Here is a 15683-nt window from a genome sequence, read left to right as displayed (position 1 = left end):
AAATCAAACAACCACCGATTATTTGTTACCATCTAAAATCTCTAATAATTTAAAGGTAATTGTGCACTATAAGGAACCCAGCTCCAATCATGTTGACCTTGATGTTATAGAGGCAAGGATACTGACCAACTTATAAATTAATTGGCGCTCTCCTACAGATTTGGAGATATACTTAGAGAAAGAAAAAACAGTTTTTCTTAATTATTTCAGAAAATTTTCATTTTACAAAAAAATGTGTTTAAAAAAAATGAAGCTTGTGATAAATTTTACAAATAAGATTCTATACATATTTTACCTAACTCCAATATTTTAGGAGTTATAACAAAAAAAACCATTTTAAAAAAACTGTGACAAATTCAAATTTTTACATGTATGTACAAAGAATGTGTTGGCGGGGGAGGGACTCCGCCCCTCCCCCTGCACCCTCTCCCCGTATTTTTTCTAACCTAACCCAACTCGTCTCAGTCGGTTCACTAATGACGTGGTGGGTGCGGGAGAGAGTGGGCTATAATTTCAAATCTAATATCGCAACATGGTCAATTAGATATCCTTGGCCAAATTACAACTAAAATAGAATAAAGTTAGGTTAGGTTAGAAAAAATACGGGGAGAAGGTGCGGGGGAGGGGCTCCGCTGCATCTACATTTCACGCAAAACTACTTAAAATAAAAAAAGAATTATTTTAAAACAGTTTTTCTACTATAACAATTACAGTATTGAAATTAGGTAAAATATGTATAAAACCTTTTTTATAGAACTTATTACGAGCTTCATTTTTTGTTTGACACATATTTTTGTAAAATGAATATTTTCTGAAATAATTAAGAAAAACTGTTTTTTCTTTCTTTAAGTATATCTCGAAAACTAGACGAGAACGCCAATTAGTTTATAAGGAAAAGTTGTTCAGTATCCTTATCTCTATAACATATATCAAAATCAATATGATTGGAGCTGGATCCCCTATAGTGCACAATTACCAAATTAAACATTGGTTCGTTATTTGTTATTAACTGAGAAAACTTAACAATTCGTTATCTTACCCACTTCGTCATCTTACTCTCCTCTTTCCTACATACAAAGTACAATACAATGTACACACAACTCGACAACAAAATTAAAGCATTATCTATTCTGGTTTTCAAAAGTAAACAAATTTCAAAAGTGTAATTTTGTAAAAAATGATAATGAAATTCTTCTAAAAGCATTTTATAGTTTGGAATCTCTATTTTAAAAATCTATTTCATTAAACAAATTATTGACTTTTTTATGAAGCTTTATGGATTTAAATAATAAAGCAAATTTGAAAATTTTTTACAAACTTTGCAAAGTTCCATAAATTAAAAATTACATACAAATGCGGTTTACAGCGTTCAAATGCGTGAATTTTTATCTTTAATTTGCATACTTTACAAGCGCTGTATTATTTTTTTTCATCCTTAAAAAAAGATACTAATCATTGAATAGTAACATGATCAAATGTCTGTTAACGTAACGGCGTTTGATCAATTAGAAAAAAATAATAATTGCTCCAGTAGCACTTTTCATAGTTCTACAGTTTCTGATAAAAATTGAAAAAAAGTTCCGTATTTCTAATACTAGAAACATAAAAAATAAAAAATGTGCTAACTAATGTTCCAGCACACTCTCCTTTAAAGTAATGGAAGCCGTCAAATATTACATCTGTTTAGATGTTCTCATTAGTTCTAAGTTAGTTTCATATGTATTTATATAGCGTTTCAAGGTAAAATTCAACAATTAAGTATTTTTAATGCAGTTTTAACAGAGGAATAATGGAGTATGGAAGTAAATGTAGGCAAAACCGAAAAGATGTATATAGGAGGAGAACAACAAAATACATCACTTGAAGGCGGAAGAATAATTCAGTGTTGTGAAGAATATAAATATCTAGAATTATAAACAACCTTCGATGGAATACTAGATAAAACTATAAAAGAACGAAATAATAAGGGTAGAAAAGCAATTTCCATGATGAATGGAACACTCTGGGATCAAAATATACGTAAGGAATAAACAGAAAATATATAACACCATCGTCAAGAGCATCATAGCGAAGTTTGACAAATAAAAGAAAAAACGGAGAAGTTAGTAACAACAACAAAAATGGATTTGCTGAAAGATCAAGGCGAGACAAAATGACCAACACAAGAATTCAAGAAATAATAGACATGAAGCATATAATAATTGATGATATTAAAACAAAACAATTAGTGATGGTACGGTCATATGCAGAGGATGCCAGATAATAAAATACCGAAAAACTCCTGAATGGAATACCGCATGGAAGAAGATGAAAAAAACCACGAAGGAATTGGAGAGAGGACATAGATAAAGAGATCCGACTACGAGTTTTGATAGATAATCTGTGGGAGAATAGAGAATGGCGGAGTAGAGATCGGAAAGTGTAGAACGCTATAAACCAAAGATATATAATGCAGTTTTGAATATTCGTAACAGCACAATACTCAGTAGAAATATGTCATGCTAATCATTTTCGACACTTTTGATGATAGTTCTGGCTTGTTCAGCTCAGATCTGTGATTAAATCATTTTTAAAAGTTGTTCCATCTTATAAATTAAAATTGCTCCAAAATATTTATAAGACAAAACAACTTTTAAAAATAATTCAATCATAGAATTCAAACTAAACAAGCCAGAAATACCATCAAAAGTGCCGAAAATTATCAATATGACACATTTCAACTAAATATCGTACTGTTACAAATATTCAAAACTGCAAATTGTTAGAGGAGAAGAGGGTATTATGGCTACTGTCGACAATATGGTTACCCCTATTATCTCCGTTATTAGATGACGTATTCTAACAATTGCTTATGGAGTTATTCATTTAGTAGCCTGCCGTTTTTTAGTGATATTAATATGACAATACATAATAAGTGACAATTGTTATAAGGCATTTTTACTTTTGAGCACTTCTAAACTTTTTCAAGGTTCACCTTTAACCTTTAATTACTCATACTTTCTCATTATTCTTAAACTTGAGTGTATTATCACACGAATATACATACACTTGAGTGTTTTTTTTATTATTTACCTTTTTATTCAGCTATACACATTTTGAGTTATACAAAGTTAAAACAATAACATGGAATTTTATTAATATGGCTTTTTAAGCAAAATTTTTATATTGAAATATTTCTTCAATAAATCGATCGTCATTCTAGAGAGCGGTGTTTAGAAACATTAAAAACATTATTTTATGCTTGTTGTTTAATGTTAAACAGGGATAAAATGACATTTCTAACTAAATTTCTAATGGTATTTTTAAAGTTACTGAACGCAAGAAAATTCTATATTAGAAAAATTCTAAACAATGGAAAATTAAAAATACATAATTTTGTAACAAGATACTGTGTTTCTTCTAAACTAAACTAACTTTTTTAAATTATTCTTATAGATAGCCATATTACAATCACTTTTTTTCTGCCACCGATTATGCAGAGCATTAGATTTTTATAAATCACGTCCTAAATAATAAATATCTCATTATTTTGAGCCTAGAATCTGTCAAACAACATTTTGACGAATGTAATCGTTTCAATAGTTTCAATAGAAAATATTAATTATAAACAAAATGATTCAATAAAATGAAAATGGGTGCCATATTACCCTCTTCTCCTCTAATAATTAGAATTTTATCTTAAAATGTTATATAAATATGAAACTAACTTAGAACTATAACTCTTATTAGATATTGTAATATTCGATGGCGTTTGGTACTTTAGAGGGGAATATGCCATACTGGAACGTGAAGTTAGCACATTTTATATTTTTTGTTCCTGGTATCAAAAATGCGGAACTTTTTTTTAATTTTTATCAGGAACTGTAAAAATATGAAACGTGCTATTAGAATAAACATTGTTTTTTTTATTTTTTAATAAAAATCTGAGCTAACTCCACAGATATCAAACAGAATCAAGCGGATTGCATCCGGTTCAAACGAATGGCATCGGAACATATTGTTGCAATTATTGAGTCACAAAATAATACCGTCGAACGGTTAAATATTTTTAAAGAAAATGTGTAATTTAAATATATTATGCTTTTGATTTAATATCATTAATTTTTAATAACATTGAAATGTAGAGATTTAGGGATGGAAAGTAACGCGTTACAAGTAACGAGCCATCGTTATTTTAATTTATTTTTCTATAATAATTTGATAATGACGTTACAATTTTTCATAACGATAATGGTATCGCCAAGGTTAGGATTATTTTTGACAAGTAACTCGTTAAATGACTTGTTATGTAATCAATAAACAAACAAAAGTAATGCAAAAGTAACGCGTTACCTTGACTCGTGACGTAATCAATAAACTCAAACAGCACATAAGTAAATAGGATTTCATAGAAAATTTATTTTAAAGAATACATACAAAATTAGAAAAAATAAATATATGAAAAATTCTTGAAAAATTAAGTTAGTTTTCCAAAAGTTAGTTGTAAAATATTCCTTAAAAGCTTATTGCAATAAACACTTTGCGATTTCTTCGCATTCCATACACTTGTTAGGCGATCTCTTTTGCATATATCCGTAGATTATATACTTTGCACTTAGTACTTTGAATACTCTGAAAATTTATAAAGAATTCGAATATCCGGATTCTCCTACAGCCATCTTAAAGAGCTGTATTCGTGTGATCATTCTGTATGGTATTTATACTAGAATATCTAGATGTCGAAGCAGGAGATTAACAACTTCTGTGAGTGATTTGAGCGTGGCTTGGATCCACTTGCAAATATTGTCGACGCTTTGGACATCAACAATGTCGCCGTACTAAAGTTTTATCTGAAAAAGCTACATAAATCCTTCTTTCCTATCAGATGCTTACTTCGAGCATCTGATAAAATTGGTGTAGCTCATTAAAGCAAGATTTCGTTAACAAGGTTTCTGTTAGATAATGATTACTGGATATTTAGTCCTCTTTTATTCTAAAAACTATTCTTCTTGAATTCGTAAATATTTATTGATATGTACGGAAATCTATTGAACGTTTTAAGAAGTTCTCAGAAATTCTAAACACGCATGCATGTTATTTCTTGAGGTATTCTTATTGCGTTTTTCTATGAATTCCTAATTTAAGAAACAGGAAATTTAAAGAATACTTTGCAAATTTATTATGTTATCTGGAAAATTTATAAATTAGTATTTTTCAATGAGTAACGAGTTAATTATCAAAAGTTAATTATCAAAAGTGACTATATACTATCCAACCCAGGGCTCAAAAAATCATGAGAGAATTTGTACCAGTGTTAGTAACACCATCTAGAAATTTGTTTTTTAGAAATAATGAACTACCAAAAAAGCAAAAAAAAAAACGAAAAAAATAATATGTTGTCACACAATATCGTATACATCATACGTTGACATACGTTCAAATAGTGTGAATTGGCAATCGTTAATAATTCTATATCGTGTGAAACGGTACAATTCAAGTATAATAATCTAACGCTTAATAATTTTACTTTTTATAATTTATTAGCTTGTTCCTAACATAGATGTATATGTAAAACATAATAGTGTTATAGATAGTTAAAAGTGATAAAAAGTTAATGAGGGTTAAGTTATAGATTAGGTCAATAGAATTAACATATTTAATATTTTTTTGGCTACGTAGTTCCAATTTTCTGAAACTAAACTTTCAGATGACAATACTAACGCTGGTACATATTTTTAATATGGAAGTTTGACTATTCTGTTCCAACCTTGGCTTTACCATTATTATTATAGAAAATTGTAACGTCTTTATCAAATTATAAAAAAATATTATAATAAAGTAATGGTAACAGCAGCAGTAACTAATTACTTCTCACTCTTGCAAAGATTATAAAAATTATTTTAATTTTCTAAACCTAGGTGACATATGTAAATGCATTCAAATGCACTTACATATTTGGTATTCACAAGTAACAATTTTCATTGGACCGCCTTCAATTTGACTCATGTAATATTTTTTATTTAGTAATTGCAATGTAAAATCACATAACAACAGAATTATGTGCCGAATAAATTTAAAATTATGGTAAATCGTTTTCATTCTCTCAACTCTTCTTATTCTTCTCGTGCCTACATTCTTCATCCCACCATCCTCTAACTCTCTTTACTCCCTCCTTTCTTTGCTCCTTCTGCAATATTCTTTGCATTTCCTTCTTCAATAACTCCCATCCTTCCCTTCCTTCAATTTCTTTCTTCTTCCAAACTCTCTCCATTTTATCCCTAAACCTTTCCTTTCCTTCTTCTGTCCACTTCAATTTTCTCTTTACGTTTTCATCTCTCAAACTCGCACCTTTTTTCTAATTTCGTCCTCAAAATTACTACCAAAAAACGATCTAAATCAACTTTAAAAAGAGCAAGAAAACGCCGAAAACATCTTCGAAGGAGAGGAACAAAAGAGGGAAGAGGAAATATCGATGATAAGAGTGATGGAGGACTGTAATGGAAAATGGGAAAGGATGGAGGAGAGACTAAAAAGTATTATAAAAGAGTTAGAAAGGATAAGGAAAAGGGAAGAGAAATAGAGGAAAGAAAAAGATAGAATAGGATAGAGAAAAGGATACAGAAATTGGAAAAAAATGAGAGAAACTCCTCTATCTCTAACTTTACCAGTCTGTCATCCATATTTCCCCATCTCCTATCATGTAATCTAATACTGACTTCCCTCTTGCACCTGCGTATGTCCACATTCCTTCTGTGTCTCCTTTGCCGCATCCATTAAATATGTACCAACCTATCTCTTCAAATCTCTCTACTAAAAATCTTTCCTCCTTATTTATCTTCTTGTCTTTCCATTTCTTCCTTTCTTTTTCTCCCTTTCGTCCTTCTCTTCCCACCAACTCTTCCGTCCTTGCATTAAAGTCCCCTTCCAGTATCTTCCTAACTCTACCCTTATCTTCCACTCAATTTTTAATTTTCTCCCATTTTCCCTCCATATCTCAGGTCACATATACCCCTATAACTCTGCACTTCTCCCTCCTTATTTTGATCATCCTTGTCATTTTTCCTTCTAATTCCTCTTGTTCCCCCCTCTTCTAATTCCTCTTGTTCCCTCCCTATCATTTCTTCTTCATTCCCTTCTTCACTAGCATTCCCCCAATTGCCCTGCTTTTTTTGTTTTTCCTCTTGCTATTTGCACCTTCCATTTAAATTCCCTTACTCTATCCTGTGCCTTTTTCTCTAACCATGTCTTCACTAATACTTCCCATTCCTTAATCCCCTTCCAAAATTCCCTATCCTTGCACTCAATCTTTGCTACATTACAAAACGCCATTATCGTTGCTCCCACTTCTTCATTTTTAATTCGCTCTCTCCGATGTCCTCTTTCCCTAACATTCCTCTTCTCCTCTCCGTCGTTTTTCCACCATCTCGTTTCTTCTACTATCCTCTCTTCCCCTTTTCTTTTTCCGTCTACTCCATTTTTCCCTTTCCCTAAATTTTTTCCCTTTCTGCTCTCTCTCTTCTTACCCATTCTATCTCTCAGCGTCTCTTTCTCCTCATCTCAGAACCACCATTCTCCATCAATCATCACTTTATTATTCCTTAAGAATATCCTCGCCCTCTTTCTCTTCTTCGCCCTAGCCACTTCCTTTAATTTCCATCTGTTCTGTCTCTCCTTCCATGTTAAATCCTCTTCAATCCAAATCCCCCCCCCCCAACCTTTTCTTCTTCCTCATAACCTCCTTTTAGTCTTCCTCTGATTTCAAACTCACTATCGCTATTCTCCTCCCATTCTTCTCTACCCATCTTAACAAGCCTTTTCTCTTCTATCTCTACTTCCGTCCTTATTTTTTTAAAGATTCTCCCCTATTTTGCTTTTCATCTATTTCTTTCTCCTTGTATCTCTTTACTACAATATTTCTTCTTTTTTTCTGTCTCTCCCTTCTATCCCACATCTTCTTAACTTTCCTAATTCTCTCCTCCATTTCCCTGTTCCTTCCCCTTTTTTCTTTTTCTTTTCTTTCCCCTCTAAATTGCTTTCTTTCCTTTTTCTAGGTTCTTCAACCCCTCCCCCCTTCTTTATCTTTAACGCCTTCTCCTATTTATTTCCAGTTCCTCTATCCTTTTCTCCATCCTATCCCTTTCTTTCCTCCACTTCTCTTCCCTTTTCCTCATCCCTTCTAACTCTCTCATAATACTCTTTAGGCTCTCCTCCATCCTTTCCCATTTTCCATTATAGTCCTCCATCCACTCTTTCATCACTCCCATCATCGATATCTGCTCTTCCTCCCTTTCTCTCCCCTCTCCTCCGGAGGTGTTCTCGGCGTTATCTTACTCTTTTTAAACAAATGCTCTTTTTCTTCACTTTCCCCCTTTCCAACTTCCTTCATTCCTTCCATCAGTTCCCTTTTTCATAATTTAAACACCCCCGCACTTCCACTATGCTCTCTTATTTTTCATCTCCCTCGTTTTCCCTTCCTTTATACCCTCCAATACCTGCTTCTCCTTCTCCTCTAGCTTGTCTCCTTCCATCCTTTCTACTGCTATTGCACTGTTTCCGCTCTACTATGGTCCGCTGTTCTATGCCCGTGCAAATGCAACTCGACTCATTCTCGTCATTTTTCTCCGGCATTCTCCTCTCTATCTTATCGCACTCTGCGGCCGCTCGTGGGGACTTCGCCTTTCCTGCCCTCTCTCTTTTTCACGACTCGCCTTCTTCATTCTTTCTAACCTTTTCACCTAACGCACACTTTCTATCACTCTATCTCTTTTAGCCCTTCGACATTCACTCTCGTTATGCACTCCACCTTTCCACTCCTGTTACTCCACCTCATGCACAATTCACTCTCTCCTCTTCTTTCACTCGCTCACTGCCTTTATTCCAAATTCAATATCCCATCCACTTCTGCATCAAAATCACCATCAAAAATAAAAGTCAAAATTTCTAGATATAATATAAGATTCTAATTGATTTCCTAATAATTATTTTCAAAAATTGAAGTCGTAACTAAAAACTTGTATAAAAAGCTCAATATTCAACTGTAACAACCATGTTTTTCGTGCACGGGCGTAGCTTGGCGGGATTCCAGGGCACGATCGAAATCCAAGAAAATTAAACACGTTTTTTTAAATAGATAACACAACAAATTTTATTCAAGATTCAAAACATCGATGGTTTACATGTATATGTGAAAATGAGATATAATACAACGCGAAGATATGTTTTATAATAATTGACAATGGTCGATTCCGTGTTAACAGTGATGAGTGATGTCTTGCAGAGCGACATCGATAAATTTAAATAATACGCGGTAAGTTTACAGATGTCGATCGAAGTGCGCTCGCATAATTCCGCAAGGCGCATAATAACGCCAGAGGGGCGGGTTGGAGGAACGATAATTAATCAAGGATCGACGATGAATGTCTTGACTCGATAGACGTTCGCGTTTGCGTTCCAGCGGCACCAGAGCAATGAATACGCGGCGCAAGCTATTGTTGCGACGATCAGCTGTAGAATACTATTTTAGGCATAGCACGTGCGGCGCGAGCCGTTTCTCTCTATAGAGATCACTCGACAAACCTGACGCGTTCCGTGGCCGGCGGGCGCGCGGACAGGGGGAGGGGGAGCGTCGCGACACAATAGGGCTTTAATCTGCGAACGCGTGCTGATCGGTCACCGTGCGATATACATGCTTGTCTGGGATGCACCTACTGTGCCAAGAACACTTGGCGGAATCAAAGACACTTAATCCCATTTGTGTCGGCCGGTGTAATCAGATCGGGTGTAATTTAGGAAAAACCGGCAGTCAAAATCGCTTGATTAGCAAGATGAGAAGCAGGCGGCTGTCGCCAAGAACGCTCGGTAGAGACAAAACACGCTTTATCCCAAGACTGCCCAGGAGGCTGCTTCGGTAGACTAGTCAGTGAAGTTACTAACTGGCCGAGATGAAGAGACTCGCTTCTCTTCATCTCAACTCTTTTATACCCAAATCTCGAAACGTTGGGGATGTCCTTTCGAATCGGTCCGGAGTCAGCATCGCCGTTGCTCAAGTTCAGTCGCTCCAAACGGAGCACGTGGTTGACGCGTACTGGTTTCAGATTCGGAGATGGCGCGTACGCGGCAAGATAGTCGCCGCGCGGGATGTGTTCATACGTTTACGCACGCGAATTTGAATCGTTTATTGACGCATTGCGCCTATTTCGCTGTCTGGTGGGTGTTTGGTCGGATGGATGATGATCGGCCCTGGAGGGTATCCAAGAAAACGGTTCCTTACAAAACACTAACGTTTAATACAAAGGTAAGTCACAAATTATCCACACTTTCGCTGGAACATGTATTTTAACCCTTTGCACTTGAGGCCGCTCGGGCAAACCAGCAACTAGAGACAATTTCGACTATATTAGGAAAATATTTTACAGATACTTTAAAATCATTTTATACTCAGACAAATGTATAGAAATAATAAAATTTCATCAATTTATTTATTTTTACATTAAATACAACAAAATTTGTTAAGTGGAAGTATCAAACCAGCCGCAGCGGCGCCGCTTGAGTGCAAAGGGTTTAGTTTGTCACACTGCGTTCGCAGCAGGCAGGCTTTAGTTGGCACTACTGGGGTCCCGTGATCAAAGTTGGACCTTGATTGCATCAGTTTGTTTACCGCTTTGAGCGTGTAAATATGGCCGCTCTGTTAGAAGTTTGCACCAAGGAAAAACAAAGACCTGTCATACTATTTCTTTGGTCGGAAGAAGTAGAAGGTGCTGAAATTCATCGGAGGCTTTCAACACAAAACGGGGACAGTGCTTTACCATGTAGAAGTGTATGAATGGACCAAAAAATTTAAAAGTAAACGCATGCAACATACAAAGAGGGAGTAGAATACTCGTCAAATTTCAACCACAACGAAAAGGTTCAGCAAGGTCAAAAATTGAGACTGGCAAACCATATTGTGTTGAAAACCTTCGATAAATTTCAGTACCTTTCATTCTTTCCAACCAAAAAAATCGTATCACAGCTCTGTTTCTAGTTAGTGCAAACTTCTAACGGAGCGGCCATATTTACACGCTCGTAGCGGTAAATAAATTGACGCGATCAAGGTCCAGCTTTGATCACGGGACCCCAGTAGTGCCAACTCAAAGCCTGTTTACCCGAAAGTATGACAAACTTAAAAACATGTTCTAGCAAAAGTGCGAATAATTTGTGACTTACCCTCATATGAAATTACAAGTCTAACATAATTCCGAAAACGACTAAATTGGGATTACGAAGTCTCTTACATAGATCAGGAAAAAAAAGACACGAAAATTAAAGAACATATTTCGGATATCAATAAAAAGTCTGGATCCCCGTCAATGATTTCCAAGCACAGTTTACACAAAAATCATGATTTTAAATGGAATAAAATCAGGATTCTCGATAATGAACCTTTTTTATGAAAAGAACAATTTCCAAATTGATTTTTATAAAAAAACAACGACATGGGTTTAATAAGCAGAGCAATACAAATCGCTTACCGAACGCAAACCTCCCTATGGGAGGATTAAGGATACCCTAAACCCTCTCCTAAGTTTTCCCTTCTCCGGTTTATTCTAAGATTTTCACTGCCATTTCCTTTCAATCATCTCTTCAATCCCATCATTTGTTTCGGTTACTGTCTTGTTGCTGTTGTTAAGCAGTTATACACCTACCTCTGTAAAGTTAGCCCCACTTTTTAAAAATTTGAAAAAAATAAGCACAGTTCTAGTTGCCCCCCGCCCCCCCCCCAAGAGTTCTAGAGTTCTCGATCGATTAAAAAAAAGAGTTCAGTCAATTAAAGCAATAAAACAATTTGAGAAAACGGTGGGGCTAACTTCACAAATCTTCAAATTCAAAGGGTTATAACGTCTCCGTTTTCAACTTTAGCACATTTTTTCACTAAAGATAATCGATAGAACTTTTTGGAGAGCTATCAGAACTCTAACAAAATTGCAGAAATTCCAACAAAATTATAAAAAAAAAAAAAATTTTTTTTCCGAAATCTGGTTCTCTAAAAAGTCAAAATTCACAAAAAAATTTTCGACCAACAAGACTTGGAAAATTTCCAATCTTCAATATTCAAAGCGCCAGAACTCTCTTGTTTTCGATCTTGGCGCTTCGATCTTTAAGGATAATAGTTAGAACTCTTCGGGGGGACTATCAAAACTCTGAACAAATTGCCGAAATTTGCAAATTTTCAACCAACATGGACTTAAAAAATTACAAAACGCCAAAACTTTTTTTGTTTTCGATTTTAATGCTTTGATCCTGAAGGATAAAAGTTAGAACTCTTCGAGGGGCTACCAGAACTCCAAATAAATTGTCAAAATTCGCAAAAAAATTTTCGACCTACGTGGACTTATAATGAAAGTCATGGAAGTATCCGCCTCAGATTTAAACAAGCTTTTAATATGTTGAAGTACACATAAAAATGAGGGACACGTATTTTTTTATACGTGTCCAATCTCAATTTTAGGAGGTGAAACACCTCTTTAAAAAAAATAATTTTTTTTTTGAAGCGTGTATTGTCGAAACTACATTTATCAACAAAAAATAGGGAACATTTCCCAAGCACAAAAAATTAGACTATTTTTAAATGACTATAGCTCGGGAAAAAGTCATCGCAAATAAAAAATAAAAAAAGCATTTTGAAGCTTGAAATTTTAACTTTGACGCTTAATTAACAGATTTTTAAAGTTTTTTATCTTCCTTGTTTTATGCAGTAAAAAAGCACATCTTGTTTTGTTTCTTAAAATTTTGTATTTTTGACAGTTTGCAACTCGACAAAAAAATTTTTTTCAACAATTCAAAGAAAGCTTCATAAATTACAACATTTTGCTTACAAAATGCTTTTTTTAAATTTTTTTACAATTTTTTTTGACCGAGTTATACAACTTTGAAGCTAAATTTGCATTTTTTACAATTGATATCCGTACTTCGTGAAAAATCATCATAGACAGAAAATGAAAAAAGCATTTTAAAGAAGTTTCAGCTTTAACATGTTATCAACGGTTATCAAAAATTTTCTCTATTTCTTAGTGCTATGCCCCCAAAAAAATACAGTGTTTTTTCTTTAAAATTACGTATTTTTGACAGTCTGTAACTCAATAAAAATTTTTTCTCGACAAACGCAATGCAAGTGACAAAAATAATATTTTCACTACAAAATACTTTTTTTAAACTTTTTCTACAATTTTTTTTGACCGAGTTACAAGATTTCAAAGAAACACATTTTTTACAATACATTTTTCTGAAAACTAACGTTTACCGCCGATATTAGCATTACCCACTGTTCACTACGTGGAGGTTGCCGGGCGGAGTTTTGTACACCTCTACATCATGCGTATACGTGTGTTGTGTATGTTTATGCGTGTGTGTGTGTCAGTAGAGATAAAGACCCTATAGTTCGTTACGCAAAAATTTCTACTGTGACATGCACGCACGCACGCACGCACGCACGCACGCAAAGTTTTCAAAGAAATGTACTGTAAAAAATGTGTTTCTTCAAAGTCTTGTAATTTTGTAAAAAAAACCCATGAAAAATTAAAAAAAAAATCATTTTGTAGAGAAAATGTCATACTTTATAGCATTTGCATTGCATTTGCCAAGAAAAACTTTTTCATTGTGCTACAGGCTATCAAAAATACGTAATTTTAAACAAAAAACAGTGTACCTTTTTGGAGCATAGCACTGAGAAATTGAGAAAATTTTTGAAAATCATTGATAGCATGTTAAAGCTGAAACTTCGAGCTTTAAAATGCTTTTTTCATTTTCTGTCTACAATAATTTTTCACAAAGTACAGACATCATGTTTAAAAAATGCAGGTTTACCTTCAAAGTTGCATAACTCGGTTAAAAAAAATCGTAAAAAAATTTTTTTAAAAGTATTTTGTAGGCAAAATGTTGTAATAAAGTTTTGTTTGAATTGTTTGAAAAAATTCTTTTGTCAAGATGCAAAGTGTCAAAAATACAAAATTTTAAGAAATAAAACAAGTTGTGCTTTGTTACCGCATAAAACAAGAAAGTAAAAAAATCCAAAAATCTGTCAATTCAGTTAAAGTTCAAGCTTCAAAATGCTTTTTTATTTTTTATCTGCGATGATTTTTCGCCGAGCTATAAACATTAAAAAATAGCCTAATTTTTGGTGTCTGGGAAGTGTTCCCTATTTTTTGTTGACAAGTGTATAAGAGATAGAGAAAAATGTTCTAAATAAAAGTTGAATGGCTCGAAGAGTACTTCATAACAGCAAAGAAAATTTTTTTAATTTTTTTACTCTTTTCCCCACCACTTACCTATTTTTTTCAAAATTTTTATTTCTCTTTATAAGCAAAATAAAGCTTATTTTATTACAAATCCAATGGTATATTACAAAGTTATAATGCGACCTTTCCATTTTCCAAAAATAATTGAAAACCCCATGACTCATGGTACGTGTACCCGTCGTGTACTATGGAAGTATCCCCCTTCAATTGTGACGAGCGTTTAATAGCGTTGTAGTACAGATCAAAATAAGAGACACGTAGTTTTTTCTACGTGCCCTAATATATTTTTAGGGGTATAACAACCCTTTAAAAAAAATCGGTTTTTTTCTTTCGAAGCGTATATCGTCGAAACTATTATATAAGAGATAGAGAAAAACTCTAATTCTATTAGAAAAGTTCTAATTAAAAGCTAAATGGCTCGAAGACTACTTTATAACAGTGATAAAAACATTACACAAATTTTTTTAAATATTTTTTCTCACCACTTACTTGTTTTTTTTTTTCGAAATTTTTATTTTTTTATAAGCAAAATCTTTCAATTAGAACACATTTTTCTGTCTCATAAAGTTTTGACGCTAGTTTTGATGCTTCAAATAAAAAAAAACTAATTTCCTTCAAAAGAATGTTACACCGCCTAAAATTGAGACTGGGCACGTATAAAAAAATTCCTTATTTTTATTTGTACTACAACATATTAAAGGCTCGTCAAAATCGGAGAAGGATACTTCCGTAGCGAATGGACGGGCTATCGGCGTGTAGATACGTTTTTAATTATTTTTGGAAAATGTCAAAACAGAACTTTATCCATACATCGTTGAATTTGTAATAAAATAAGCTTTATTTTGCTTATAAAGATAAATAAAAATTTAAAAAAAACGTGGTAGGAAAAGTATAAAAAAATAAAAAAATTTTATCATGTTTATAAAGTACTCCACAAGCCATTTAACTTTTAATGAAAACATGTTTTTCTATCTCTCATAGTTTCAACAATAAAGGCTTCGGAAGAAAAAATCTAATTTTCTTTAAAGAGGTATTACACCCCCTAAAAGTGAGATTGGGCATGTATAAAAAATTACGTGTCCCTTATTTTGATCTGTACTACGTATTAAAAGCTCGTTTAAATCTGAGGCGGACACATCCGTAACTTTCCTTGTAAGTCCATGTTGGTCGGAAATTTTTTCGCGAATTTCGACAATTTGTTCGGAGTTCTGGTAGTCCTCGAAGAGTTCTAACGATTATCTTTAATAATCGAAATGCTAAAGTCAAAAATAAAAACAATCTAGCGCTTTAAATATTGAAGATTGAAAATTTTCCAAGTCCTGTTGGTTGAAAATTTTTTTGCGAATTTCGACTTTTTGAGGAACTGCCAGAACTCGTAGCAGAACATATTTCCAAAAAATAATAAATAAAAATTATTTTTTTTTTAGAATT

At 33.4% G+C, this 15683-nt stretch overlaps 1 protein-coding gene across 9 annotated transcripts in view; it reads right to left on the bottom strand.

Moving 5' to 3' along the window:
- The window catches only part of LOC105194433 (ankyrin repeat and LEM domain-containing protein 2 homolog), a 73722-nt gene that overhangs the window by 16148 nt on the left and 41891 nt on the right, over positions 1–15683 (bottom strand). The window lies entirely within an intron of this gene.

This window comes from Solenopsis invicta, chromosome 14, assembly GCF_016802725.1.
Source record: "Solenopsis invicta isolate M01_SB chromosome 14, UNIL_Sinv_3.0, whole genome shotgun sequence".
Lineage (NCBI taxonomy): Eukaryota > Metazoa > Arthropoda > Insecta > Hymenoptera > Formicidae > Solenopsis > Solenopsis invicta.
This window is presented reverse-complemented; position numbering and strand designations above follow the sequence as displayed.